This window comes from Somniosus microcephalus, chromosome 4 (assembly GCF_052327205.1).
Source record: "Somniosus microcephalus isolate GS21.2 chromosome 4, FLI_Smic_1.0, whole genome shotgun sequence".
In the NCBI taxonomy this organism is placed as follows: domain Eukaryota; kingdom Metazoa; phylum Chordata; class Chondrichthyes; order Squaliformes; family Somniosidae; genus Somniosus; species Somniosus microcephalus.
The window spans coordinates 292,625,656-292,652,196 of record NC_140990.1 but is presented as its reverse complement, the minus strand read 5'-3'; the positions used below and the strand labels follow the sequence as shown (position 1 = coordinate 292,652,196).

At 47.0% G+C, this 26,541-nt stretch overlaps 1 protein-coding gene and 1 pseudogene across 2 annotated transcripts in view; one reads left to right on the top strand and one right to left on the bottom strand.

The window, feature by feature from the left end:
* LOC147120548 (histamine N-methyltransferase-like) overlaps positions 1 to 14,671 on the bottom strand; it is a 34,585-nt pseudogene extending 19,914 nt beyond the window's left edge.
* Positions 1 to 26,541, top strand: part of LOC147120546 (histamine N-methyltransferase-like) — a 409,239-nt gene that overhangs the window by 184,382 nt on the left and 198,316 nt on the right. The window lies entirely within an intron of this gene.

Below are 26,541 nucleotides of genomic sequence, written 5' to 3'. Positions count from 1 at the left end.
ACTTGTGTGGCGCGAATGTTATCTGCCCCTTATCAGCCCAAGCCTGAACGTTGTCCAGGTCTTGTTGCATGCGGGCATGTACTGCTTCATTACCTGAGGAGTTGCGAATGGCACAGAACACTGTGCAGTCATCAGTAAACATCCCCACTTCTGACCTTATGTTGGAGGGAAGGTCATTGATGAAGCAGCTGAAGATGGTTGGGCCTTGGACACTGCCCTGAGGAACTCCTGCAGCGATGTCCTGGGGCTGTGATGATTGAACTCCAACCATCACAACCATCTTCCTTTGTGCTAGGTATGACTCCAGCCAGTGGAGAGTTTTCCCCCTGATTCCCATTGACTTTAGTTTTACTAGGGCTCCTTGTTGCCAGACTCGATCAAATGCTACCTTGATGTCAAGGGCAGTCACTCTCACCTCACCTCTGGAATTCAGTTCCTTTGTCCATGTTTGGACCAAGGCTGTATTGAGGTCAGGAGCTGAGTGGTCTTGGCGGAACCCAAACTGGGCATCAGTGAGCAGGTTATTGGTGAGTAAATGCCGCTTGATAGCACTGTCGATGACACCTTCCATCACTTTGCTGATGATTGAGAGTAGACTGATGGGGTATTAATTGGTCGGATTGGACTTGTCCTGCTTTTTGTGAACAGGACATACCTGGGCAGTTTTCCACATTATCGGATAGATGCCAGTGTTGTAGCTGTACTGGAACAGCTTGGCTAGAATCGCGGCTAGTTCTGGGGCATAAGTCTTCAGCATGATAGCCGAAATGTTGTCAGGGCACATAGCCTTTGCTGTATCCAGTGTGCTCAGCCGTTTCTTGATATCACATGGAGTGAATCGAATTGGCTGAAGACTGGCTTCTGTGATGGTGGGAACCTCAGGAATAGGCCGATATGGATCATCCACTCAGCACTTCTGGCTGAAGGTGGTTGCAAATGCTTCAGCCTTGTCTTTTGCACTGACATGCTGGGCTCCACCATCATTGAGGATGGCGATATTCTTGGAGCCTCCTCCTCCTCCCGTTAGTTGTTTAATGGTCCACCACCATTCACGACTGGATGTGGCAGGACTGCATAGCTTTGATCTGATCCGTTGATTGTGGGATCGATTAGCTCTGTCTATGGCATGCTGCTTCCACTGTTCAGCATGTATGTAGTCCTGTGTTGCAGCTTCCCCAGGTTGGCACCTCATTTTTAGGTACACCTGGTGCTGCTCCTGGCAGGTTCTTCTACACTCCTTATTGAACCAGGGTTGGTCCCCTGGCTTGATGGTAATGGTAGAGTGAGGGATATGCCAGGCCATGAGGTTACAGATTGTGGTGGAATAAAATTCTGCTGCTGCTGATGGCCCACAGAACCTCCTGGATGCCCAATTTTGAGCTGTTAAATCTGTTCTGAATCTATCCCATTCAGCACGGTGGTAGTGCCACACAACACGATGGAGGGTGTCCTCAGTGTGAAGACGGGACTTCGTCTCCATAATGACTGTGTGGTGGTCACTGCTACCATTACTGTCATGGAGAGATGCATCTGCGACAGGTAGATTGGTGAGGACGAGGTCAAGTAGGTTTTTCCCTCATGTTGGTTCTCTCACCTCCTGTCAAAGGCCCAGACTGGCAGCTATGTCCTTCAGGACTCGGCCAGCTCGGTCAGTAGTTGTGCTATCAAGCCACTCTCTGCCTTGAAATTCTGTTTGGGGCCAAGGTGGAATCCTGGCAGACTTCTGATTGGAGGGTCAGAAGATGGAGCAGAACCTACCTCTGCCAGGTTTGCACTCTTTTTTTCTGGTTTTTCTTATTCCTGTCATGGGGAGGTGTGGAAAAATTTGCTGCTTCCCCCGCCTCCCGCAACCCCCACAAATACACTTGGGTGAGTTTTGCATACCCTGGGAATTCCACCCAGTACACCCTCATAAGGCCGCACCAGAGAGCTGGTGAATTCCACTCTGGGAAAGGCCCAGATCTTAAGCGCTCCCAGAAGGAATCAACTGCCTACGACACCCGCTCCAAAGCTTTCGAAAGAACTGAAAATGTCATAGCTTTCTTCTCCAGTGGTTCCTTTCAGGCCTTCTTTCTGTCACTGGAGCAGCGTAGCAATGCTCTGATATTCCAGTCTTCTGTCAGGGTGGGAATTGCTGGGACAATGAGGGGCCACTGTTTTAGCTACTCTGTTCTATGAAATTGGACTTCATGCTGCTACTAAATGTTCTGGCCCCTAATTTCCTGTAGGGATGCTACTCAGGTGCAAGAGTAATGGAGCACACCCTGTAGTGTATGTACTTTGAAGAAGGAACTATATTCTGCAGCCCCTGTATACTGCAGTACCAGTAGTGACCCCCCCGGTATATAAGCCTGTATAGTAACTTTGTATAGTAGTTCCAGTTTTGTCTCCATTCAGTAAACAGCTGTTATAACCAACTCCTGCAGTCCGTGTCTCAATTACACACGGACGCTACACTGGCGACGAACAGATCCGAACTTACCTACAGTTCTGCACCACCTCACGGGGATCCATCCCTGAAGCGAAGTTGTTAGAAGTCGAGGCCAGAAGGAAGAAATCCAAAAAGAAAAAAAAACAAACAGGAGAAACGAGCGTCGACCATGGGCAACCGCCCTCTGATTCGTCGAATTCGAAGATTTGCAGGAGAGGCTGTCGAGAGCTGGGCTTGGTTATCCAGTCTATGGTGTTCCAGCTAATCGGGCTGGTGGCAGGTAGTACACTGATCCTTCCTGGGCTGCGGCAGGCTAGAGCTCGATCGGGTGGCTTTTCAACGGGGCCGAGCAGCGTTGTCGGGAAGAGGAGAGAGAGAGAGAGAGAGGGTGGAGCACACAGGGCGCGGCCGGTGCTACGAAGCCGGGCAGCGTACAGACCCGAGAAGAGGGAGGAAAGTGTCCCATAGGGTCTGCTCTGACGACGGGAACAGTAATTAAAATAAAAGAAATTAGAAGCGCAGAAAGCCGCGAGGAGCTGCAGTTTGCCACGGGGACCGCGGAGAGCGGCGTTGGCAGCAGCGCGGGGGGGAAGTGCGCGAAGACCATAGGGCGTCACCATCAAGGCATAAAAACGCCAGCAACAGCGCTAGCAGCAGTGGAAAAGACAGAAAGTGCGGGAGGCGCCATCTTAATCCAGCGGGGAAGAAGGCAAAGCGCGGGAGGCGCCATCTTAGATCTCCAAGATGCCGAAGACTGGCAATATCACTGCCTTCGATAATGCAATAGAAGACTGGACCACGTATGTGGAAAGAGTCGAAGTATATTGCAAGGCAAATGAAGTAGCCGATGAGAAAAAGGCATCGGTACTACTAAACTTAATGGGCGCAAGAACGTACGGCCTATTGCGGAACCTGATCACTCCAGTCAAACCGATGGCGAAGAGTTTTAACGAAATTGTTGATATCCTACAGGAACACCTAAATCCTACACCGCTGCTGATAGCAGAAAGATTTAAATTCCACAAGAGAAATCAGCATAAAGATGAGAGCAATGCTGATTACCTTACGGAACTACGCAAGCTATCAAAGCACTGCCAGTTCAGAGCAGGACTGGCAGATACCCTACGGGACAAATTTGTCTGTGGACTCCTGAGTGAAGAAACCCAGAAGAGGTTACTCTCAGAGAAAGAGCTGACGCTAGATAAGGCTTTCAGCGTGGCAGTATCGTATGAAGCAGCAGCAAGGGGAGCTGCGGAAATACAGCAAAAGCCACAGGAATACGGCACCCATGAAATGACACGGGGATTTGAAAAATGTTATCGCTGCGGCAGAACAACCCATGACCAGAAGGACTGCTGGTCCAAGACAAAACATGCAGGCAATGCGGAAAGATGGGACACATTGCACGAGTTTGCAGGTCCGGGAAGAAGACTAACGACAACAAAAAGACTACTAAGGAAAAGTACAGGAAAGTACAAAAGATGACGGACAGTAGTTCCGAAGACCAGAAGAGTGATATTTAATCTGGGAACAAGAGACTAAGCTGTCTCAAACTACACAACGTAATCACAAAAGAGGATCACCGAACCATTTGGGTCACCCTCACGATAGCAGGGTCCCAAGTCAAAATGGAATTGGATACAGGATCAGCCCTGACCGTCATGAATCGACGAGACTACGAGCGGCTATTCTCACACATACCCTTGAAAGACACATCCATTGTCTTGAAGACATATACGGGGCAGAAAGTATACCCCAGAGGGAAAATAAGGGTGGCTGTCGAATACAACGGCAAGGAAATACAGAAATTGTATCTGTACATACTGCAAGATGGTGGACCACCGTTATTGGGACGTGAATGGATCAGAAAGATAAGTTTAGACTGGCACTCCATTCAGGCACTGACGGTGGCTGGTAAAAAGGATGACAACGTCACACCTGGACGATTGTCAACAATCTTGGCTAACGCTAAAGAGGTATTTCAACAAGAACTGGGAACTCTTAAAGGCGTAACCGCCTCGATAAAAATAGAAGAGAATGCAATTCCCAAGTTTTTCAAAGCAAGACCGGTACCGTATGCAATTCGCCCAGCTGTCGAGCAGAGCTGGAGAATGCAGGCATGCTAACTAAGGTAGACTGGAGCGAGTGGGCGACACCCATCATTCCTGTCATGAAGAAAACGTTAAACAATAAGTCTGAGGAGCCAAGGAAGGTTCGCATCTGTGGGGACTTCAAGGTGACTGTGAATCCAGTCCTTCACACAGTACAGTATCCTCTTCCGAGGATAGAAGATATTTTCGCCTCACTATCTGGAGGGAAACGTTTTACAAAAATTGACCTAGCGCAAGCATATTTGCAGATGGAGGTTGAAGAATCCTCTAGGAAATATCTCACGATAAACACTCACAAAGGTCTTTTCCAGTATAATCGACTGGTATTCGGAGTTGCATCAGCTCCGGCTATATGGCAAAGAGCGATGGAACAAGTCCTGCAAGGGATTCCGGGGACTCAGTGTTACTTGGACGACATCCTTGTGACAGGTGAAAATGACAGTGAACACCTTGCCAACCTAGAGCAGGTGCTCACTAGACTAAGAGAACATGGGCTACGAGCCAATCGCCCCAAGTGCGAGTTTTTTAAGAAACAAATATCGTATTGTGGCCACGTGATTGATGAAGAGGGGTTACATAAGTCCCCTGACAAAATTGAAGCGGTAGTTAAGGCTACAGCGCCTGAAAATGTGTCGCAACTGAGGTCATTCCTCGGATTGGTGAATTACTACCATAAGTTTTTGCCGAATTTGTCCACAATTCTGCACCCACTGAATGCCCTGTTACAAACTGGAGTAGCATGGAAATGGAGCGATGAATGTAAGCGGGCCTTTCAGAAGTGTAAAGGCCTGATCACTTCAAGAGAAGTATTGGCTCACTACAACCCATCACTACCGATAAGACTGGCGTGTGATGCGTCTCCCTACGGCGTTGGTGCGGTACTGTCACATAAATCCCTTGATAGCTTTTGCGTCACGCTCGTTAACTGCAGCTGAGCATAACTACGCCCAGATTGACAGAGAGGCCCTCAGCCTGGTGTGGGGGGTGAAGAAGTTCAATCACTACCTGCACGGACAGAAATTTACTCTACTAACTGATCATCAACCTCTTGTCTCCATTTTCAACCCTAAGAAGGGCGTCCCGATAATGACAGCACAACGGCTACAGAGGTGGTCCCTTTTCCTAGGGGCACACCAATATGACATCGAGTAGAAAGGAACTAAACAGCATGGGAATGCTGATGGATTGTCGTGCCTACCGTTGCCGACGGTGGAAGAAGCACCTGCAGTGGATCCTGTGGAGATATTCCACTCGACCATAGTCGAATGTCTACCTGTGACGAATGCAAACATAGAAAAGGAAACACGAAATGACCCAACACTCTCCGGGGTCTATGATTTAACGGTGAAGGGATGGCCAGCACATGGCGAACCACTGCTGCCAGCATTCTCGCCAAGAAAAGAACAGCTGTCAGTGTGCCGAGGAACCTTGATGTGTGGATCCAGAGTAGTAATTCCACCCAAATTGAAGGATAGAGTGCTCAATGAGCTTCATGAGGGTCATCTGGGAGGGGTAAAAATGAAGAACTTAGCCAGAGCGTTTGTGTGGTGGCCGGGAATCGATAGAGAAATCGAAGAGATGACCAAGAGCTGTACAGGATGCCAGAAGGTCCAAAACGCCCCACCACAAGCCCCTCTACATCCATGGGAGTGGCCCTTATCTCCATGGCAAAGGGTACACATTGATTTTGCTGGTCCATTTATGGACTCGATGTTTTTAATTGTGGTGGATGCACATTCAAAGTGGCCAGAGGTAATAAAAATGTCCTCAACCACCACAGAAAAAACTATCACAGTCTTACGAACCATATTCGCCAGAAATGGGCTGCCTGAACAGATTTGCTCTGACAATGGACCACAGTTTGTGTCTGAAGAGTTCCGGAGGTTCTTAAAGAACAATGGTGTTAAGCATTACACATCCGCCCCATATCATCCAGCCACCAATGGATTGGTTGAGAGGTTCGTTCAAACATTCAAGAAGGGCAGCACGGTGGCATAGTGGTTAGCACTGTTGCCTCACAGCGCCAGGGACCCGGGTTCGAATCCAGCCTCGGGTAACTGTCTGTGTGGAGTTTGCACATTCTCCCCGTGTTTGCGTGGGTTTCCTCCGGGTGCTCCGGTTTCCTCCCACAGTCCAAAGATGTGCGGGTTAGGTTGATTGGCTATGATAAATTGACCCTTAGTGTTAGGGGGATTAAATACGTGGGGTTACGGGGATCGGGTGGGATATGTGTCGGTGCAGGCTCGATGGGCCGAAATGGCCTCTATCTGCACTGTGGGGTTTCTGTGATTCTGTGATTCTGTGAAGGCTATCAAGGCAATGTGTAATGAAGACATACCACTACAACACAAGGTGGATAACTTCTTGTTTGCCTACCGGAATGCGACACATGCGGTTACCAACCAAACTCCAGCCATGATGTTCTTCAATCAAAGACTAGGATGCCGCTTGGATTTGGTTAAGCCAAACATCAGAAGAGATGTGGAGAACAGGCAGTTTCAGAATATGAATGAAAGGCCAACCAGGAGTTTCAAGATAGGTCAACCAGTTTTGGCCCGGGACTACCGCACAGAGAAATGGCAGCCAGGAACGATCTGCACACGGCAAGGATCTCTAATGTATACCGTGGACGTTGGAGAGAGCATTGTAAGACGCCATGCTGACCAGATTCTAGAGTCACTGGAAAACGTCAAATCCATACCATGATCCGATACACCTGGTGATGAAACCGAAGTACCAATTGCATCTACCTCAGAATCGGTGATATTGGAAGCAGAGGAACCAAACAACAATGTTGATCCCAAATCAACTTTGCCAGAAGAACCTGAGGGGCAGCACTGTGGCATAGTGGTTAGCACTGTTGCCTCACAGCGCCAGGGACCCGGGTTCAAATCCGGCCGCGGGTGAGTTTGCACGTTCTCCCCGTGTTTGCGTGGGTTTCCTCCGGGTGCTCCGGTTTCCTCCCACAGTCCAAAGATGTGCGGGTTAGGTTGATTGGCCATGATAAAAATTGGCCCTTAGTGTTAGGGGGGATTAAATACGTGGGGTTACAGGGATAGGGCTTGGGTGGGATGGCTGTCGGTGTAGGGACCGGGTGCTAGGGTTTGGATGATCAGCCATGATCTCGTTGAATGGTGGAGCAGGGCCGAATGGCCTACTCCTGCTCCTATCTTCTATGTTTCTATACCCCAAAGAGGCGTTATCCGGACAGAATCAGGAAGCCTCCTCAAAGACTGAATTTATAATTGCTTAACTTCAGCTAATGTCTATAGCAACTGTAATTGTAAATGTTATTTAATTATTAATCGAATGTTATGTACTGTTTAGCTAAAAGGGGAGGAATTGTAGTGTATGTACTTTGAAGAAGGAACTATATTCTGCAGCCCCTGTATACTGCAGTACCAGTAGTGACCACCCCGGTATATAAGCCTGTGTAGTAACTTTGTATAGTAGTTCCAGTTTTGTCTCCATTCAGTAAACACCTGTTATAACCAACTCCTGCAGTCCGTGTCTCAATTACACACGGACGTTACACACCCCAAGTCCGCCCGAGTGAAAAGGCCCAGTCCCCATCCCAAATTATAGTGATGGTGCCATTTGAATATGCAGGGCAGATGCGCCACTCCAGTAAGGGTGCTTCAATAGCACCCATCCTAATGGAGACAGAGAATGTTGGGAGGGATTATTCTGGGCTTCATAAGTTCTGTGGATTTTCCTTCTTTTGTGGAAATCAGAGAGCTGGCGTGAGCCCCGCTGAATCCTTTATAAAAGGGCACATTGGGCAGAATTGCTAAGAACAATCTCAGGCAATTGCGTTGGGTGGGTGCCAAGGGCGCATTACCAATATTGCACCTGTTTGCGCCAAATTGAAAGGGGGAAATATTCCGTTGATTTTGCCTCCCGTTAGCGCCTTAAGGAGGGCACTAATGGGGCACAAAGCAACTAGCGCCCAGGCGTGGCAATGTTTGCGCCGCTCGCAAAATTAACGAGACATTTTGCGGCGGCGCTAAACACTACCGCCATGATCTCCTGCGCCAGCAGATCGTAACGTCAGTCGAGTGCACAATGCCCCGGTAGCGCCCCGGACTGGATATTGAGTGGCACCCCCTGCCTTACCGCCTGCTGCTAGCAATGACAGGTTGAGGGGAGCGTTTTGCAGTCAGAAAGGGACTGGGGGAAGTGCTATTTAAAGGCAACCGCTTCCTGCCTTTTTTTGTTGGTGACAATTTTGCATCACGCATTCTGAGAGAGAGAGAGAGAGACTTCTGGAGAGATTCAATGCTGTGTGAAGGAGTTTTGGGTACTGAGCAGCACTTTGCAGGTTCATTTTGATTTGCCCTTCCTTGCTTCGCCAGTGCTGAGGTAGCGCCTCGCTCCTCGGCCTTTGCGCCTTAAGACAGGTGTGAAGTGCCTGATTTAGTGCTCCAATCACCTGCGGGGCGATAAAAGCCAAGTTTGCCGTCGGAGGCGATAATTAGCGGCAGGCGCTAAACTTTGCGCACGGCCGATAATGATGCCCCAAACGGGGGCGATACTGAACTTTTCCCCCAAAGTCTCTCCCAGTGTTCTTAGCAGGTATTTAAGGAGTGAAATGGGATGTTCCAGCAAGCCCTGTCCTCCCACTGTCTTTTACGGATGGTGGGTTGGGACAGCAGTGTGCACTGCAGACTCGCCTCATTGGGGGCTGAGGAAAATAACTGCAGCTGTTTTTAGGGGCAGAGGTTTGGTGGAAGGTCTCCCCATCCCATTTTCCTCCATTCTCCACCTCAGGACTGCTTGAAATCTCTTGGTGTAAGTACGAAAAATGCATCCCATAATTAAAAAATTGAATTACAAGAGAACAATCTGAAAGAAACAACACTAATAGAAAATGCTGTCCAATGAAATCAGTCTTATTTTATTTGCTGTCTCACAAGTTTCTGGAACCACAGAATGCACATATAATTTAAGAAATTGGTTTACAACAGAAGACCATTTCATTTTATGAAACATTTAGTAACACAGTGTAATGTATTTTCCTCCCAATTTCTCCCCCATCTTCTAAAAGTACTGATTTATGCTGGGGTAGATTCATGGGAATTGACAATTACCTCAACTAAACAGCTATAATTAATGTGTGAGCATAAATAGTGACTGCCAACAGGTTATTTGACTGAGCATATGCCATCACAGCCAAACCTGATTCTGTCCTCACCCATCTTCCACAAACAGGCAATTTCTAGTAGGAGTCACTGTATTGTTACCAGGAACAGAAATCCTGACTGATTTCTTCCTTCCCTCCATAGCCCAAGGCTGCTAGGCCAATTGTAATGACCATAGTATTATTCTAGCTGATATCAGCAAACTCAGCATATACCGAGGGCCTTCTTGGCTCTCTTTATTTTGCCCCAACAAAATGCCTCCGGACTCTGAAGGGACTCCCTAAATACATTTCACACAAAACCCTTATAGCCAACAAACAGAAGACTCATCCCATTAGTCCAGGGTTGATCTGACCCCAAGTCCCAGAAGTGTGTCTAACAGAATGTGCCACTCAGTCGCCCCAAAATTGATGCTTCATGGCAATTAATTCAAACGTTCTTTTTCTTCTGCTAAATTATTCCCCATCTTTAATCTGTCTTCCCTTGACACCTAGAATCATGAATCATACAGCACAGAAGGAGGCCATTGGGCCCATCATGCCTGTGCCAGCTCTTTGAAAGAGCCATCAGTTCCACATACAAGGAGGTTATTATATTAATTTCAAGTTCCTTTTCTCCTAAAACTCAGGTACTGAGATATGGCATTGTTAATGCTTTGGATACAAGAGTTAAACTGGACTGGCAGGTGATATTTTAAAAGGTACCACTTTCATCAGAAGGTATTTGGCAAAGCTTAGTGTGGGAAGGGAGGAGATCCAGAACACATGAGCATTGTTCTCATCACAGTTACATCACAGAACAGCACAAGATAGCTTTGAATGAAAGGGGCCCTTCAGCCCATTTCAGATCATCCTTTCAGGTTACCAATCCTATTCTAGCTCCCCATTATAAAATAAGTTCTGTATCCTGCCAATAATCACTTTTTCCTGCTCCACTCAATTCCTGATCTGAGCTGTAGATTCATAGACTGGTTACAGCACAGAAGGAGGCCATTCGGCCTGTCAAGCCTGTGCTGGCTCTCTGTAAGAGCACTTAAGCTAGTCCCACTCCCCGCCCTTTCTTCGTAGCCCTGCAATTTCTTTTTCCTTCAGGTATTTATCCAATTCCCTTTTGAAAGTCATGATTGAATCTGCCTCCACTACCCTTTCAAGCAGTGTATTCCAGATCCTAACCACTTGCTGTGTAAAAAAGTTTTTCCTCATGTTGCCTTTGTTTTTTTTGCCAATCACCTTGAATCAGTGTCCTCTGGTTCATGACCCTTCCGCCAGTTTCCCTCTATCTACTCCCCTCATGATTTTGAACACCTCTATCAAATCTCCTCTCAACCTTCTCTGCTCTAAGGAGAACAACCCCAGCTTCTCTAGTCTCTCCACGTAACTGAAGTCCCTCATCCCTGGAACCATTCTTGTAAATCTTTTCTGCACCCTCTCTAAGGCCTTCACATCCTTTCTAAAGTGCGGTGCCCAGAAGTGGACACAATACTCTAGTTGAGGCCGAACCAGTGATTTATAAATGTTCATCAAAACTTTCTTGCTTTTGTAGTCTATGGGCTGGATTTTCATTGAGGAGGTGGGTAGGAGGCGGGACTATAACTTTCAGAGTTGTATTCCCGCCTCCATTCGAGTTCTAGCCAACCCACGCGATTTTGACTTGATTGACCTTGTTGAGCCCACCCAGCATTCTCAACAGGCCAATTAAGGGCCACCCGCAAACAGGTGATGTCACAGATTGATATTTCATCTGTCAAGACCTTTTGACAGATGAAATATCAGTGTTTGACAGCTGTTTGAAGCTGTCAAACACTGAAAATCTATACTCCAGATTAATTCCTTCCTCTCAGGATGTTTAAGAGATCTCCCCAGAACAGAAAGCTGAATGCTGGAACTTTTGACAGTTTGCAGCCATTCTGCTTTCTGTGCCGGTGAGATGAGGGATTCCCGAGACCTGAAGGAAGGAAGGCTGTAAAGTTAAGCACATGTAAGTAAAACTTATTTAAACACTTTACACACACCAAACACACTTACCTCTGCACTCGTGCACCCAACACTCACCTGAACACCGGACATCTCAACCCCTCTAAGCCCTTCATCCCGACGGCCTGCCTCGCTAAATTGGTGTGGTTTGGAGCCGTCGGGAATCCCACATTTCACCAATGAAAATAGGGATTAGGCTAAAAACTGCCTTTTAACTACCTGTTAACAGGCAGTTAATTGGCACTAATCCCCTTCCCGCCTCGGAGGCGGGTCCCAGTGCAGGTCGGGTACCCGCCTCCTTTGAAACAGGCATGGACGCGGGTTGGAGACAGGATGGGTTCGTGCCCCCTGATTTCGGGATTTTAACTCCCCACACGCCTCCAATCCCGCCTCCACGGCCCAATGAAAATCCTGCCCGATACCTCTATTTATGAAGCCCAGGATCCCTTATGCTTTATTAGCCACTTTCTGCACCTGCCTTGCCACCTTTAATGATTTGTGCACATACACCCCCAGGTCTCTCTTTCATGTACCTCCTTTAGAATTGTACAATTTAGTTTATCTTGCCGCTCCTCATTCTTCCTACCAAAATGTATCACTTCACACTTTACTGCGTTAAATTTAATCGACCTCATCTCCGCCCATTCCACCAGCCTGTCTATGTGCTCTTGAAGTCTATCTCCTCCTCACTGTTCACTATACTTCAAATTGTTTTGTCATCTACAAATTTTGAAATTGTGCCCTGTACACCCAAGTCTAAGTCATTAATATATATCAAGAAAAGCAGTGGTCCTAGTACTGACTCCTGGGGAACCCCATTTTGTACAGTCAAATGGCAAGGCTGTAGTGCATTCCTGCAACATGGAAGGAAAATTACAAGAGAGAGTCATGCTCGAGTGGTCTCCAACACAAGGTGGCACATGCTCACTTGGTGCCAGTGTTGTCAAGGGCAGGCAGATCAAAGGTGGGGAATTAAAAAAAAAAGTGGGAAAGAATATTACTTCTAAAAATGTCTCTGGTACATGCAGCCACCAATATTTTGGGCATTAATTGGCAGTTAGGAAGTTGATGTCTAGAACTGGGTTCCCATCTAGCCCAGACTGATGGGTTGAATGCCTCCCCTGTCTAGTGGTTGTAGGGTTATCTTTAGCTGCAGTTACCTGGACCATGTGAATGAAATCAAACTTTTTGCTTTCATTTCTTTCCTTGCCTCGCTTTTCATATTCTTCTGAGCTCATCTGGTTTCAAGTGAAGGAGATGTTAAGATCCTGAATCTTTGCTTTCACAAGTGCTGGAACACAGGTAGAATTAGAGGGAATTAAATAAAGTGAATGTAAACACTACTTTTGTTGCTATTTCATCAGATCCAGTTTCTAGGCGTTCACATATAGACACATTTCATTAACTTCTGAATTTAAGTGAGGACATTGGTACGTTAGGTTTAGCTGAGGCAAAATAGATATTTAAGGGCTGAAGCAATTTGTTCAAACCTCAATGCATCATACTTAATATTGAAAATCTTTAATTGTTTTGTCAAATTGTACACAACAATCAGAAAATCTAGTAGAAAGTGCTGGAATCCCTCACTAATTACATAAATAGATTTAAAATAAACAGAAAAATTGAATCAGGCAGGCAATTGAGTGCACAAGGTCCCCACCAGAATTTCCTCGGCCAGTTGACCGTTTTTCAGGTGAAAACCAGGCCGCTGGCAGTTGAAAAACCCCCCCATTATTTTAGGCACTCACTGTCAGTATCTACCACCCCCTCGTTAGGTCCTGGTCACATAAGCATAGTTAGAGGCAGAATAAAGCTCCCTGTATTTTTCCCCAACAAAATGCACCCGATCTCAGAGGAGTCCCCAATTACATTTCACACAGAACCCTTACAGCCAACGAACAGAGGAGACTTTCATCCCATTAGTTACCGGTTGGATCTGAACCAAGTCCCAGAACTGTGTCCAACAGACTGTGTCACTCAATCGGCCAAAAAATTGGTAGTTCATAGCAATTAAGTAATATTATTTCAAACTACTTTTTTTTCTGCTAAATTATTACCAATCTTTAATCTGCTTTCCCTTGACACCGAGAATCATAGAATTATACAGCACAGACAAAGGAGGCCATTCGGCCCACCGTGCCTGTGTCGGTTCCTTGAAAGAGCCAACCAATTAGTCTCACTCCCCTGCTATTTCTCCATTGCTCTGCAAATTGTTTCCTTTTCAAGTATTTATCCAATTTCCTTCTAAAAGTTACAATTGGATCTGCTTCCACCACCCTTTCAGGCAGTGCATTCCAGTTCATAACAACTCACTGCGTAAAAAAATGTTACCAAATGGATGTGCAGGGATTCCTGCTCATGGGGACATCAGACACTGCCCCCAAGTATCTGCCAGGAAATGTTGGAAACTACTCGGGCATGACTCTCCCTTGTAGCTTTCCTTTGTACCTCCAGGAAGACACTGCAGCAATGGTCCCTTTAAGCTGCACAGAGTGTGCCAGGGATCCCGCGCAGCCGGCTTTTCATTACAAAAACCAGGCATGATCATTTTGATCCTTCATTTTCAGTTCAGAGTCTTAATGCTCTTCACTCAGTAACATTGTGCTGCCCCCATCTGTTTCTACTTTTTGCAAAAGCAATACTATCTAATTTATTTTTGCAGTAAAATGGTTATCAGCAAAATGGTTAGTACCAACTGTTGGTTCAATGATCAATCAAAAGGACAGTGATGTCTCACACACACACACGTTCACTACCTGAAACAGACCAGTTGTTCCAAAGATGATTTAACACCTCAAATAAAACTGTCGTTTTCACCTGGAAGTACGTATTTAAGTTTGCAAACATACCTTTGTAGCTGGAGATTTGCTCAGGATTCGGCTCCACCACCTCATTATGAATTGAAAGGCCTGGATGTTTGGACTGAATTTTGCCAAGTATGTCAAAGCCTACTTTACCTGAATGGAAAACAAAACACTTCTGAATGCTTCTTTCCATGAATTCATTACAGTACATCTTCAATAGGAATAAGTGAGATGCATTCAAACTGCTAGGGGTTCACTTGTTCTTTTAAATCATGTACCTCTCATTGTAATTTTCCTTTACCTTTCAAATCAATGTTCACTGAACTGCAAGCACTGCTATTTTTGCAAAAGCAATACTACCTAATTGTATTTTCATTGAATTTTGCTATTAGTTCACAAGTCTATTATTTGTTTAATATAAGGAAATAAAATGAATACATTGAAATCAGACAACACACTGTAGAGTTTGCTAAAGTAGCACTTCAAATTATGGAAAATGGACATCAAACAATAAAAGGATTTTGTTCTGAACAGTTTGCTCCTTCTCCAATTTGCAGTGAGGTTCTTGGACATGGGAACTGATGGGCAGATTTGCTACATTCCTTTCCCAAAGTCAAACATAATTTTGTCATTATTCTTTGAATTTGCCATTGTTTATTTGCAGTCTACTCTCTTCCAGGAAAATGTTGTGTAACAATTTCTAAAACCTTATCCAAATTTAATTTGTCTTCTGGAATTATTCTAATCGAACCAGAGTCAATGAACAAGTTGTTGCTGATGACATACAGTTCACCTGCTGTCCATATTAGAAAACAGTCAGCAGTGAGTTTGGTCATTTACATCCCACATTTAATTATCCATTTGGACATAAGACCATGTTCTTAATTAGTTGGCTAATTAATTGTTGACTACAGAGCTATGCCTTTTCTTTTGCACTCAGTCTCATACAGTGTTTGAATTCATTTCAAACATTTAGGAGACGACAGATTGATATTTTATCACTCAAGTTCCTGTACAACTCACAAAAATTAGAAGTAGTTTTTAATTTGAAATATCAACTGAAACACACATTTAGAATCAACCATTTGTTAAATGCAATTTTCAATGAAATACATTTTATTTGCATTTTGTTTTAAATGTGGGTGAAAAACCATTCATAAATTAACAGTGAGTGCATCAGTTACTTAGGATAAAACATATTCAATGATTATACATGAAGGAGTTGAGATGACATCATTGAGCTGGTACCATTCCAGTCCATCAACAGTACCTGGAATATGGCAGACCTGCTCCAGAAGGTTCACTCAGTTCCAGTCTTCCATCGCCAGGCATGTAAGCACCTTCTTAACTCCAAGAGATGCTTATATCCCCGTAAGCAGGATTGTCATCAGTTACTCATGGTTTTGAGAAACTGACAAATGCAAGTTTGAGCCTTCACTATCTGCAGAGCAGGTACCAGGAAATCCTCAATAGCTTCACGTTGAACAGTGAAATTCAACTTAAAATATGCGTACCTTTCCATCATTTTCCTGGCCACCAAAAGGATGCACACCAAACCCATTGAACAGTGATTCCTCCAGCTGGAGTGTATAAAGGAGCATGGTTTTCAACAGTTTGTCAGAGGGTACTCGAAAGATACAGAAACCGAATATCCACTCTCTGTATGCAGTTAAGACTAATCACCTTTACTGTGTATCAATAAAGTCTGTTCTGTATACTCCATTACGAAGTCTCGTGCTTACTCGAAACGTGTGGTTGTGAACCAGAGGAGAAAGGACGTTGCTTAACAGTCCCCACCATCACAGAAGCCAGTCTTCAGCCAATTCGATTCACTCCACATGATATCAAGCAGCGGCTGAGCACACTGGATAAAGCCAAAGGCTATGGGCCCCAACAACATCCCAGCTGTCGTGCTGAAGACTTGTGCTCCAGAACTAGCCGCACCTCTAGCCAAGCTGTTCCAGTACAGCTACAACACTGGCATCTATCTGACAATGTGGAAAACTGCCCAGGTATGTCCTGTCCACAAAAGGCAGGACAAATCCAATCCGGCCAATTACCACCTCATCAGTCTACTCTCAATCATCAGCAAAGTGATGGAAGGGGTCATCAACAGTGTTAGCAAGCGGCACATACTCACCAATAACCGGCTCACCGATGCTCAGTTTGGGTTCTGCCAGGACCACTCTGCTCCAGACCTCGTTACAACCTTGGCCCAAACATGGAAAAAAAAACTGAATTCCAGAGGTGAAGTGAGAATGAATGGCCTTGACATCGAGGCAGCATTTGTCCAAGGGTGGTGTTGTGTATTTACCTTTAAGAGAAGAACTGATTCTATACTGCAGTACCGGCAGTGACCACCCCTGTATATAAAGCCATAGCAGGCTTCTGTACGTCAGTCTTGAGTTCCCCTCTGTTCAGTAAATACCTGTTTAATTGTTCTCCTGCAGTCCGAGTATTATTGATACCCAGACACTACACTGGTGGCGGGCAGGTTCAAACTCACCTGCAGTACTGCATCACCTCATGGGGATCTTTTCCCTGAAGAGAAGCTTCTTGGAGGTCGAAGTCAGAACGGCGGGCGTCGACCGCGGGCAACCGCCCAGGGATCCATCGGAGAGCTGCAGGGGAGGCTGTGGAGAGCTGGGCCTGGCTTCCCAGTCGAGGTGTTCCAGCAAGTCGTGCTGATAGCAGGTAGTGCGCTGACCCTTCCGGACTGCGGCGGGCTCGGGCTCGATCGAGCGGCTCTGCAAAGGGGCCGTGCAGCGTCGTCACGAGGAAGAGAGAGAGAGAGGGTGGAGCGCACAGGGCGCGGTCGGTGCTCAAGAACCGAGCAGCGTGGAGAGGATAGAACGAGGGGAAGGAAAAGTAATACGTGCCGAAGCCGCGGGTTGCTGCCATTACCCTGTAGAACGCTAGGAGCAGCGTGGCAGCAAGGGGAAGAAGGAAAAGCGTGGGAGGCGCCATTTTATTCCATTGGGGAAGAAGAAAAAGAGCGGGTGGCGCCATTTTAAATCACTCAAGATGCCGAAGAGTGGCAGTATCACTGCTTTCGACAACGAGGTAGAAGACTGGACCACGTATGTGGAAAGAATTGAAGTGTACTGCGAGGCAAATGAGGCGGCCGATGGAAAGAAGGCGTCAGTATTATTAAATTTGATGGGCGCGAGAACGTACGGACTATTGCGGAATTTAATTACCCCAGCTAAACCAATGGAGAAAAGTTTTGAAGAGATTGTTAATATCTTACAGGAACACCTAAACCCTACACCGCTGCTGATAGCAGAAAGATTCAAGTTCCATAAAAGAAACCAGCACAAAGATGAGAGCAATGCTGACTATCTTACGGAACTACGCAAGTTATCGAAGTACTGCCAGTTCGGAGCAGGACTGGCAGACACCTTATGGGATAAGGTTGTCTGCGGGCTCCAGAGTGAATGAACCCAGAAACGACTACTTTCGGAAAAGGACCTGACGCTAGAACAGGCTTAGCGTGGCAGTATCCTACGAAGCAGCAGCACGGGGAGCTGCGGAAATACAACAGAAACCACAAGAATACAGCGCTAATGAAATGGTGTATGGAGCAGAAAAGTGCTATCGCTGCGGCAGAACAACCCATGATCAGAAGGACTGCTGGTTTAAGGACAAAGTATGCAGGCAATGTGGGAAAATGGGACAAATAGCAAGAGTCTGCAGGTCAGGAAAGAAAACCAACACTACAAGAACTACTAAGGAAAAGTACAAGAAAGTAAAGAAATTGACAGACAGTAGTTCGGAAGATCAGGAGAGTGATAAGGACTCCGGGAGCAGGAGACTAAGTTGTCTAAAGTTACACAACGTGATCACAAAGGAAGATCACCGAACCATTTGGGTCACCCTCATGATAGCAGGGTCCCCAGTAAAGATGGAATTGGACACAGGATCAGCCCTAACTGTCATGAATCGACGAGACTATGAGCGGCTATTCCCACACATACCCTTGAAGGACACGTCCATTGTATTGAAGACATACACGGGGCAAAAAAGTCTACCCCAGAGGAAAAATAAGGGTGCCAGTTGAATACAACGGCAAGGAAACACAGAAACTGTATCTATATATACTACCAGATGGAGGACCACCATTATTGGGACGTGAATGGATCCAAAAAAGACAATTGGATTGGCATTCCATTCAGGCGCTAACTGTGACTGACAAAAAGGATGATGACGTTGCACCTGGACATCTGTCACAAATTCTAACTGACGCAAAAGAGGTGTTCCAACTTGGGACTCTAAAAGGAGTAAAGGCAACGATAAACCCAAAATTTTTTAAGGCCAGACCGGTGCCGTACGCGATCCACCCAGCCGTCGAAGCAGAACTGGAGAGTCCGGAGCATTCGGGTGTGCTGTCCAAGGTGGATTGGAGCGAGTGGGCCACACCCATCGTTCCTGTAATGAAGAACTCATTGAGCAGCACGCCTGGGGAGCCGAAGAAGGTTCGCATCTGTGGGGATGCAAGGTAACTGTGAACCCAGTCCTGCACACAGTACAATATCCACTTCCACGGATAGAAGATATTTTCGCCTCACTATCTGGAGGGAAATGCTTTACGAAGATTCATCTGGCCCAAGCGTATCTACAAATGGAGGTGGAAGAAGCATCTAGGAAATACCTCACGATAAACACTCACAAAGGCCTTTACCAGTATAATCGACTGGTATTCGGGGTAGCATCAGCCCCGGCTATTTGGCAGAGGGCAATGGAACAAGTCCTGCAAGGGATCCCAGGGACCCAGTGTTATTTGGATGACATCCTGGTGACGGGCGAAAATGACAGTGAACACCTTGCCAACCTGGAGCAGGTGCTCACTAGATTGCAGGAATATGGGCTACGAGCCAACCGCCCCAAATGCGAGTTCTTCAGGAGACAAATCTCATATTGTGGCCACATGATTGATGAGGAAGGGTTGCATAAGTCGCCAGACAAGATTGAGGCTGTAGTGAAGGCTCCAGCACCGGAAAATGTGTCGCAACTGAGGTCGTTTCTCAGGCTGGTGAACTACAACCATAATTTCTTGCCGAATTTATCGACAATTCTGCACCCACTGAAAGCCCTGCTGCAAACTGGAGTAACATGGAAATGGAGTGATGAGTGTAAGCGTGCCTTTCAGAAATGTAAATGCCTAATCACTTCAAAAGAAGTATTGGCCCACTACAACCCAACACTACCGATTCGGTTGGCATGTGATGTGTCTCCCTACGGCATCGGAACGGTGCTGTCACACAAATTCCTTGACAGTTCAGAGAGGCCAATAGACTTTGCGTCGCGCTCGTTAACCTCAGCCGAGCGTAATTACGCCCAGATTGACAGGGAAGCCCTCAGCCTGGTGTGGGGGGTGAAGAAGTTCAAACCCTATCTGCACGGGCAGAAATTCACCCTACTGACTGATCATCAGCCCCTGGTCTTCATTTTTAACCCAAAGAAGGGCGTTCCGGTGATGACGGCGCAACAGCTGCAAAGATGGTCACATTTTCTAGGGGCACATCAGTACGACATAGAATACAAGGGTATGAAGCAGCATGGAAACGCTGATGGGCTGTCGCGCCTACCGTTGCCTACGGTAGAGGAAGCACCTGCAGTGGACCCTGTTGAGATATTCCATGCGACCATAGTCGAATGTCTGCCTGTTACAAACTCAAGTATAGAGAAGGAAACCCGAAATGACTCGACACTCTCTCGGGTCTATGATTTGACAGTGAAGGGATGGCCAGCACATGGCGACTCACTGTTGCCAGCATTCTCGCCAAGGAGAGAACAGCTGTCAGTGTGCCGGGGGACCTTGATGTGTGAATCCCGAGTGGTAATTCCACCCAAGTTGAGAGACAGAGTGCTCAATGAGCTTCATGAACGTCATCTGGGAGGGGTAAAAATGAAAAGCCTAGCCAGGGCTTATGTGTGGTGGCCGGGAATTGATAAACAAATCGAGGACCTGACCAAGAGCTGCTCAGGATGCCAGAAAGTCCAAAATGCACCACCACAGGCCCCACTACACCCATGGGAGTGGCCCTCATCTCCATGGCAACGGGTACACATTGATTTTGCTGGTCCATTTATGGACTCAATGTTTCTAATCGCCGTGGACGCCCATTCGAAATGGCCAAAGGTCATCAAAATGTCCTCCACCACCACGGAGAAAACTATTGCAGTCCTACGGACCATCTTCGCCAGGAATGGCTTGCCAGAACAGATTTGCTCCGACAATGGGCCACAGTTTGTGTCCGAGGATTTCCGGAGGTTTCTGAGGAATAATGGGGTGAAACATTACACATCTGCCCCATATCATCCAGCCACAAATGGATTGGCTGAAAGGTTTGTTCAGACCTTTAAAAAGGCAATAAAGGCAATGTATAACGACGACATACCACTACAACACAAGGTAGATAATTTCTTGTTTGCTTACCGGAATGCGACACATGCAGTCACCAACCAAGCTCCAGCCATAATGTTCTTCAACCGAAGGCTAAGATGTCGCCTGGATTTGCTCAAACCAAACATAAGACGAGATGTTGAGGATAAGCAATTCCAGCACATCAACGAGAAGCCAACCAGGAGCTTCAAGATAGGACAACCAGTCTTGGCCCGCGACTACCGAACAGAAAAATGGCAGCCAGGAACGATATGCACACAGCAGGGACCACTAATGTACACAGTGGACGTTGGAGAGAGCATCGTGAGATGCCATGCTGACCAGATTCTAGAGTCACAGGAACAAGCCAAACCCATACCACGAGCATATGCACCTGGTAATGAGCCCGAAGTACAGATTGCGTCTACCTCAGAAGCAGTGGTATTGGAAGCTGACGAACCAACCAATGACAATGAGCCAGAATCGACTCCACCGCAAGAACAGGATACTCGAGAAAGGCGCTATCCAGTCAGGATTAGGAAACCTCCTCAAAGACTGAACTTATAAATGATTATTTCAGTTGATGTATATAGTACCGAGATAATTGTAATTAGTTATTATTTAGTTGTTAAATGAATGTTATGTACTGTTTATCTAAAAGGGGAGGAATTGTTTTGTATGTACCTTTAAGAGAAGAACTGATTCTATACTGCAGTACCGGCAGTGACCACCCCTGTATATAAAGCCATAGCAGGCTTCTGTATTTCAGTCTTAAGTTGCCCTCTGTTCAGCAAATACCTGTTATTATTGTTCTCCCGAAGTCCGTGTATTATTGAGGCGTGGACTTTACAATTACCTGTGCAGTGGTAATGATCTGAAGGTATGGTTTACCCGGCCCTTTGTTACTGCAGTGCTCGTGGTTGGTCTCTGTGTAAGGCTGCGGTTGCAGCCTAGTCATCTTCGGTCGAGCCTGCCCCACCGTGCCTCCTCGCCGTGATGTTCCGTGAGCCTTCCGGTTGGATGCCCCTGTGGCCTGAAGGTTTCTGTGAGTGTCCCTCTGCTTCTTTGAGTTTCGAGTATCCTTGGTTCCGAGCGTGTGCCTGCTTGTCCTTGGTTACCAGTGGGCCTACAATTATACTGTTTTTGAGTTTGTTATCTGCGCGCCAAATCAGGGTTAGTTCTTTGTCTGATTTTTGGCGGGCTCATTAAGGTGGTTATAGTCGTTCATCTTAACTGGTTTTTGTGCGGTTGTCCTGTTGTTAAATGGTTTTTAATGTCTTGGTGTTTGTTTATGCATAATGTAAATCGGTGTCTTCCTGGCTTGGTAGCTAGTTTGAACTGTAGGTGATTATATATGCATAGTCTTGAAGGGTTTTAAATTTGTGCAAGATTAAGCCTCTTCCTGAGTTGATTTGTTTTAAAGGGAAGAATGCGTGTTCTGCCTCCTTCAGCTGCCTGGTTTGAAATCACAAATCAAAAGCTGTCTCCCACAGGCCCGGGCATGTCAAGTTTGAGTTTTGAACATGACATGCTGCGCAGGGCCCTGCTTTAACCTTGCAGTCTTTGCCATAAAGTCCAAAAGCCATTGTCCTTCAGGGTTCCCTTATTTAATAACTTGTCCTTCAGGGTCCCTTGTTGAATAACTTGCCCTTCAGGGTCCCTTAATTAATAACTTGGGAAATGTGGGAATTTTGAGAATCCTACACTTATCAGCCCAAGCCTGAATGCCATCCAGGTCTTGTTGCATGTGCGCATGGACGGCTTCATTATCTGAGGAGTTGTGAATGGCACTGAATACTGTGCAGTCATCAGCAAACATTGCCATTTCTGACCTTATGTTGCAGGGAAGGTCATTGATGAAGCAGCTGAAGATGGTTGGACCCAGGACACTGCCCTGAGGAACTCCTGCAACAATGTCCTGGTGCTGTGATGATTGACCTCCAACCACCACAACCATCTTCCTTTGTGTTAGGTATGACTCCAGCCAGTGGAGAGTTGTCCCCCTGATTTCCATTGGCTTCAGTTTTACTCGGGCTGCTTGTTGCCAGACTCGGTCAAATGCTGCCTTGATGTCAAGGGCAGTCACTCTCACTTCACCTCTGGAATTCAGCTCCATTGTCCATGTTTGGACCAAGGCTGTAATGAGGTCGGGGGCCGAGTAGTCTTGGCGGAACCCAAACTGGGCATCAATGAGCAGGTTTTTGCTGAGTAAATGCCGCTGAAAGGTATGATTCTGTGAGTATGATATTGTCAGGCTGTTGTTTGACTAGTCTGTGGGACAGCTCTCCCAATTTTGGCACAAGTCCCCAGATGCTAGTGAGGAGGGCTTTGCAGGGTCGACTGGGCTGGGTGTGCCATTGTCTTGTCCGTAGCCGGTGCCAAGTTCGATGCCATGTGTTCTGTCCAGTTTTATTCTTATTATTGTTTCTTATAGCGGTTTGTTACAACTGAGTGGCTTGCTAGGCCATTTCATAAGGCAGTTAAGAGTCAACCATATTACCGTGGGTCTGGAGTCACATATAGGCCAGACCAGGTAAGGACGGCAGATTTCCTTCCCTAAAGGACATTAGTGAACCAGATGGGTTTTACGACAATCCGATAGTTTCATGATTACCATTGCTGATACTAGCTTTTTATTCCAGATTTATTTAATTAACTGAATTTAAATTCCCCAGCTGCCGTGGTGGGATTTGAACTCATGTCTCTGGATCATTAATCCAGGCCTCCGGATTACTAGCCCACTAACATCACCACTATGCTACCGTTCCCTACATTTTGGCGCTACGTGTGCCAAATTGGGACCAAATTTCCATCTGAGCAGCGTGCGCGCACTTCTGGTGCGGGGCCACGCCGGACAACAATATTGATGAGGGCTGTAGAGCAGCCATTGGAAACGTGCGCTAGAAGTCAGGAAAGTAGGCAGACATTACATCAATCAGTATGCAACGCTGACTTGACGCCAGTGCTTCCATTTTTGTCGACATCGCTGGAGCTAACACCTTCTCTCAACCTTGCACAGCTGACCAAACATTCAGCAGCTGAAAGGACCCCTCACCAGTGCTATTTAAAGGGATCATCACCAACTTTCAGGTAACTTGCTTTTTCATTTCTATTGGCTCTGTGTAAGTTTGTGGAAGTGTTTGGAGCTTTCTAGAGTTATTTGCAGTTGGTGAGGTGACAGGGAGTGGTGCTGCAAGTGGAGAAGGCCTTGCTTCTGACTCCAAAGTTTCTACTCAGACCACTTGTTCCCAGTCATGGGTGCTCTAGTTGTCATCCCCCTTGGTCTGCAGCATGGCAAGGAGATAGAGCAGAGGCAGCAAAGAAGAGGACAAGCTGCTTGCAGAGGGAGGAGGAGAAGGTTGAGAAGGGGTCTCAGCAGGAGGCCTTCCCCTCCTAGGGTCTTCCGAGACGAATTCTCTTACCTCAACCTGAGCCAGGAGCAGTGTGTGAGGCATCTTTACTTTCCAAAGGAGCTGCTCACAGAACTCTGCCATCTCTTGCAACCAGACCTGCAACCTTACATCAAGGCAAGGACAGCACTGCCTGTGGCTGTGAAGGTTACCGTGGCCCTGAATTTCTTTGTGTTGGGATCCTTCCAGGCTGGAGCAGGTCACATTTCTAACATCTCCCAGTTCGTCATCCACTGCTGCATAAGAGAGGTAACAGATGCTCTTTATGCTAGGAGAGGGGACTTGATTGTTTTCTCTCTGGCCAGAGAGAAGCAGACGAAATGTGCTCTTGGCTTTGTCAGGCTAGCCGACTTCCCCATGGCGCAGGGCACCATTGACAGCATGCACGTGGCCTTGCGTGGACCGCATCTAAATGCTGAGATGTACTGCAACCACAAAGGTTACCACTTGCTGAATGTGCAGTTGGTGTGCGACCATGCTCAGCACATCATGATGGTGAATGCCCAAAATCCTGGTTGCAGTCATGATGCTTTTATTCTGTGCCAGTCTACTGTTCCCTCAGTCCTTGAACCACCAAGGCAAACCAGAGGGTGGCTACTGAGCAGCAAGGGCTATCCCTTGACCACCTGGCTCTTGAATCCGCTCTGCAACCCAAACACACGTGGCCAGCATGCGTACAATGAGAGCTATGCTGCCACATGAAACATCATAGAGCAGACCATTGGCATTCTTAATCAGCGCTTCCGCTGCCTGTACTGCTCTGGAAGAGCCCTAAAGTACTCACCGCAGCATGTGTCCCAATTCATCATGGTCTGCTATATTTTCCACAATGTGGCTGTGGCCATCATAAGGCCTTAGCCCTTGCACTAGGGATATGACCACCAGCTCAGAAAGTGGAAGACGAGTAGCAGGAAGAGGAGGAGGTGGAAGAAGAGGAAGTGGAAGAGGAGAAAGCAGAAGGAAGGAGGCAACACAGACAGCCCGTTTGCAACCGGGATATCTGGGATCAAATCATCTGCCTGTGATACGAGTGAACGCAACCCAAATTTCCCATTCAGCATTAGTCCCACACCTTCGCTTCCCTCTGTTACTGACCATCACAGCGTCCTTTTGACCACAATGCTGAAATAAAAGCCACCACAAAGCAAACATTCCAATCAAAATTTATCCATCGATTCATTCAATATTACATCAAAAAAATCAACGAATTACCCTTGTGCGTTCCCTTAAGGACTGTCTTGTGTGTGCCTTTGCCTATCCTAGTTCTCCTACGCAGTGCGTCCCCAGTGTCTGTGGCATGGCTGGTGAAAAGCTGCTGATTTTCAGTAGGGGAGACTGCAAATTGTAATGTATGTAATGTATATATACCTTAAGGGAGAGAACTACTTTTTACAGCTCCTGTATACTGTAGTACCGGCAGTGACCACACCTGTATATAAACCCTGAATAGTGATCTGTACAGTTAGTTCTAGAGTAACCCTCATTCAGTAAACACCTGTTGAATCGTTCCCTGCAGTCTGTTGTCTGATTATTGAAGGACACAACATTAAGATACACGGATATAACATTGGCGACGAGGCAGATTCGAACCAACCTGCAACTCTGCATCACCTCCCAGGGATTCGCTCCTGGAGAACAGTGGAAGAAGGTCGAGTCCAGAAGCATGGGCGTCGACCACGGGCAACCGCCCAGTCATCCAGCGGAGATTTGAGCATCGCAGGGGAGGCTGTCGAGAGCCAGGCTTGGCTTTCCAGTCACGGTGGTCCAGCGAAACGGGCTGGCAACAGGTACTGTGCAGACCCATCCCGGACAGCGGCAGGCTAGAGCCCGACCGAGCAGCACAGAAAAAGGCCAAGCAGCGTCGACAGGGGAGAGAGAGAGGGCAGAGCGCACAGGGCACAGCCGGTGTTCAGGACTGAGCGGCGTCAACGGGGGAGAGAGACGAGAGAGAGCAGAGCGCAGCCGGTGTTCAAGGGCCGAGCACTGTCAATGGGGGAGAGAGGCGCGCAGGAAAATGCGAGGCGCTGCCATTGCCACGAGGACTGCAGAGAGTGGCGTTGGCAGTAGCGCAGGAGCAGCGCGCGAAACCCACAGGGTGTCGCCATTTGCCACGAGGACCGCTGAGAGCGGCGTTGGCAGCAGCGCGGGAGACGCCATTTTAAGCCGCAGCGGGGAAGAAAGGAAAGCGCGGGAGACGCCATTTTAAGCCAGTCTAACCACACCCAAAAATGCCGAAGAGTGGCAGTATCACAGCGTTCGACAATGAAGTCGAAGATTGGACGACAT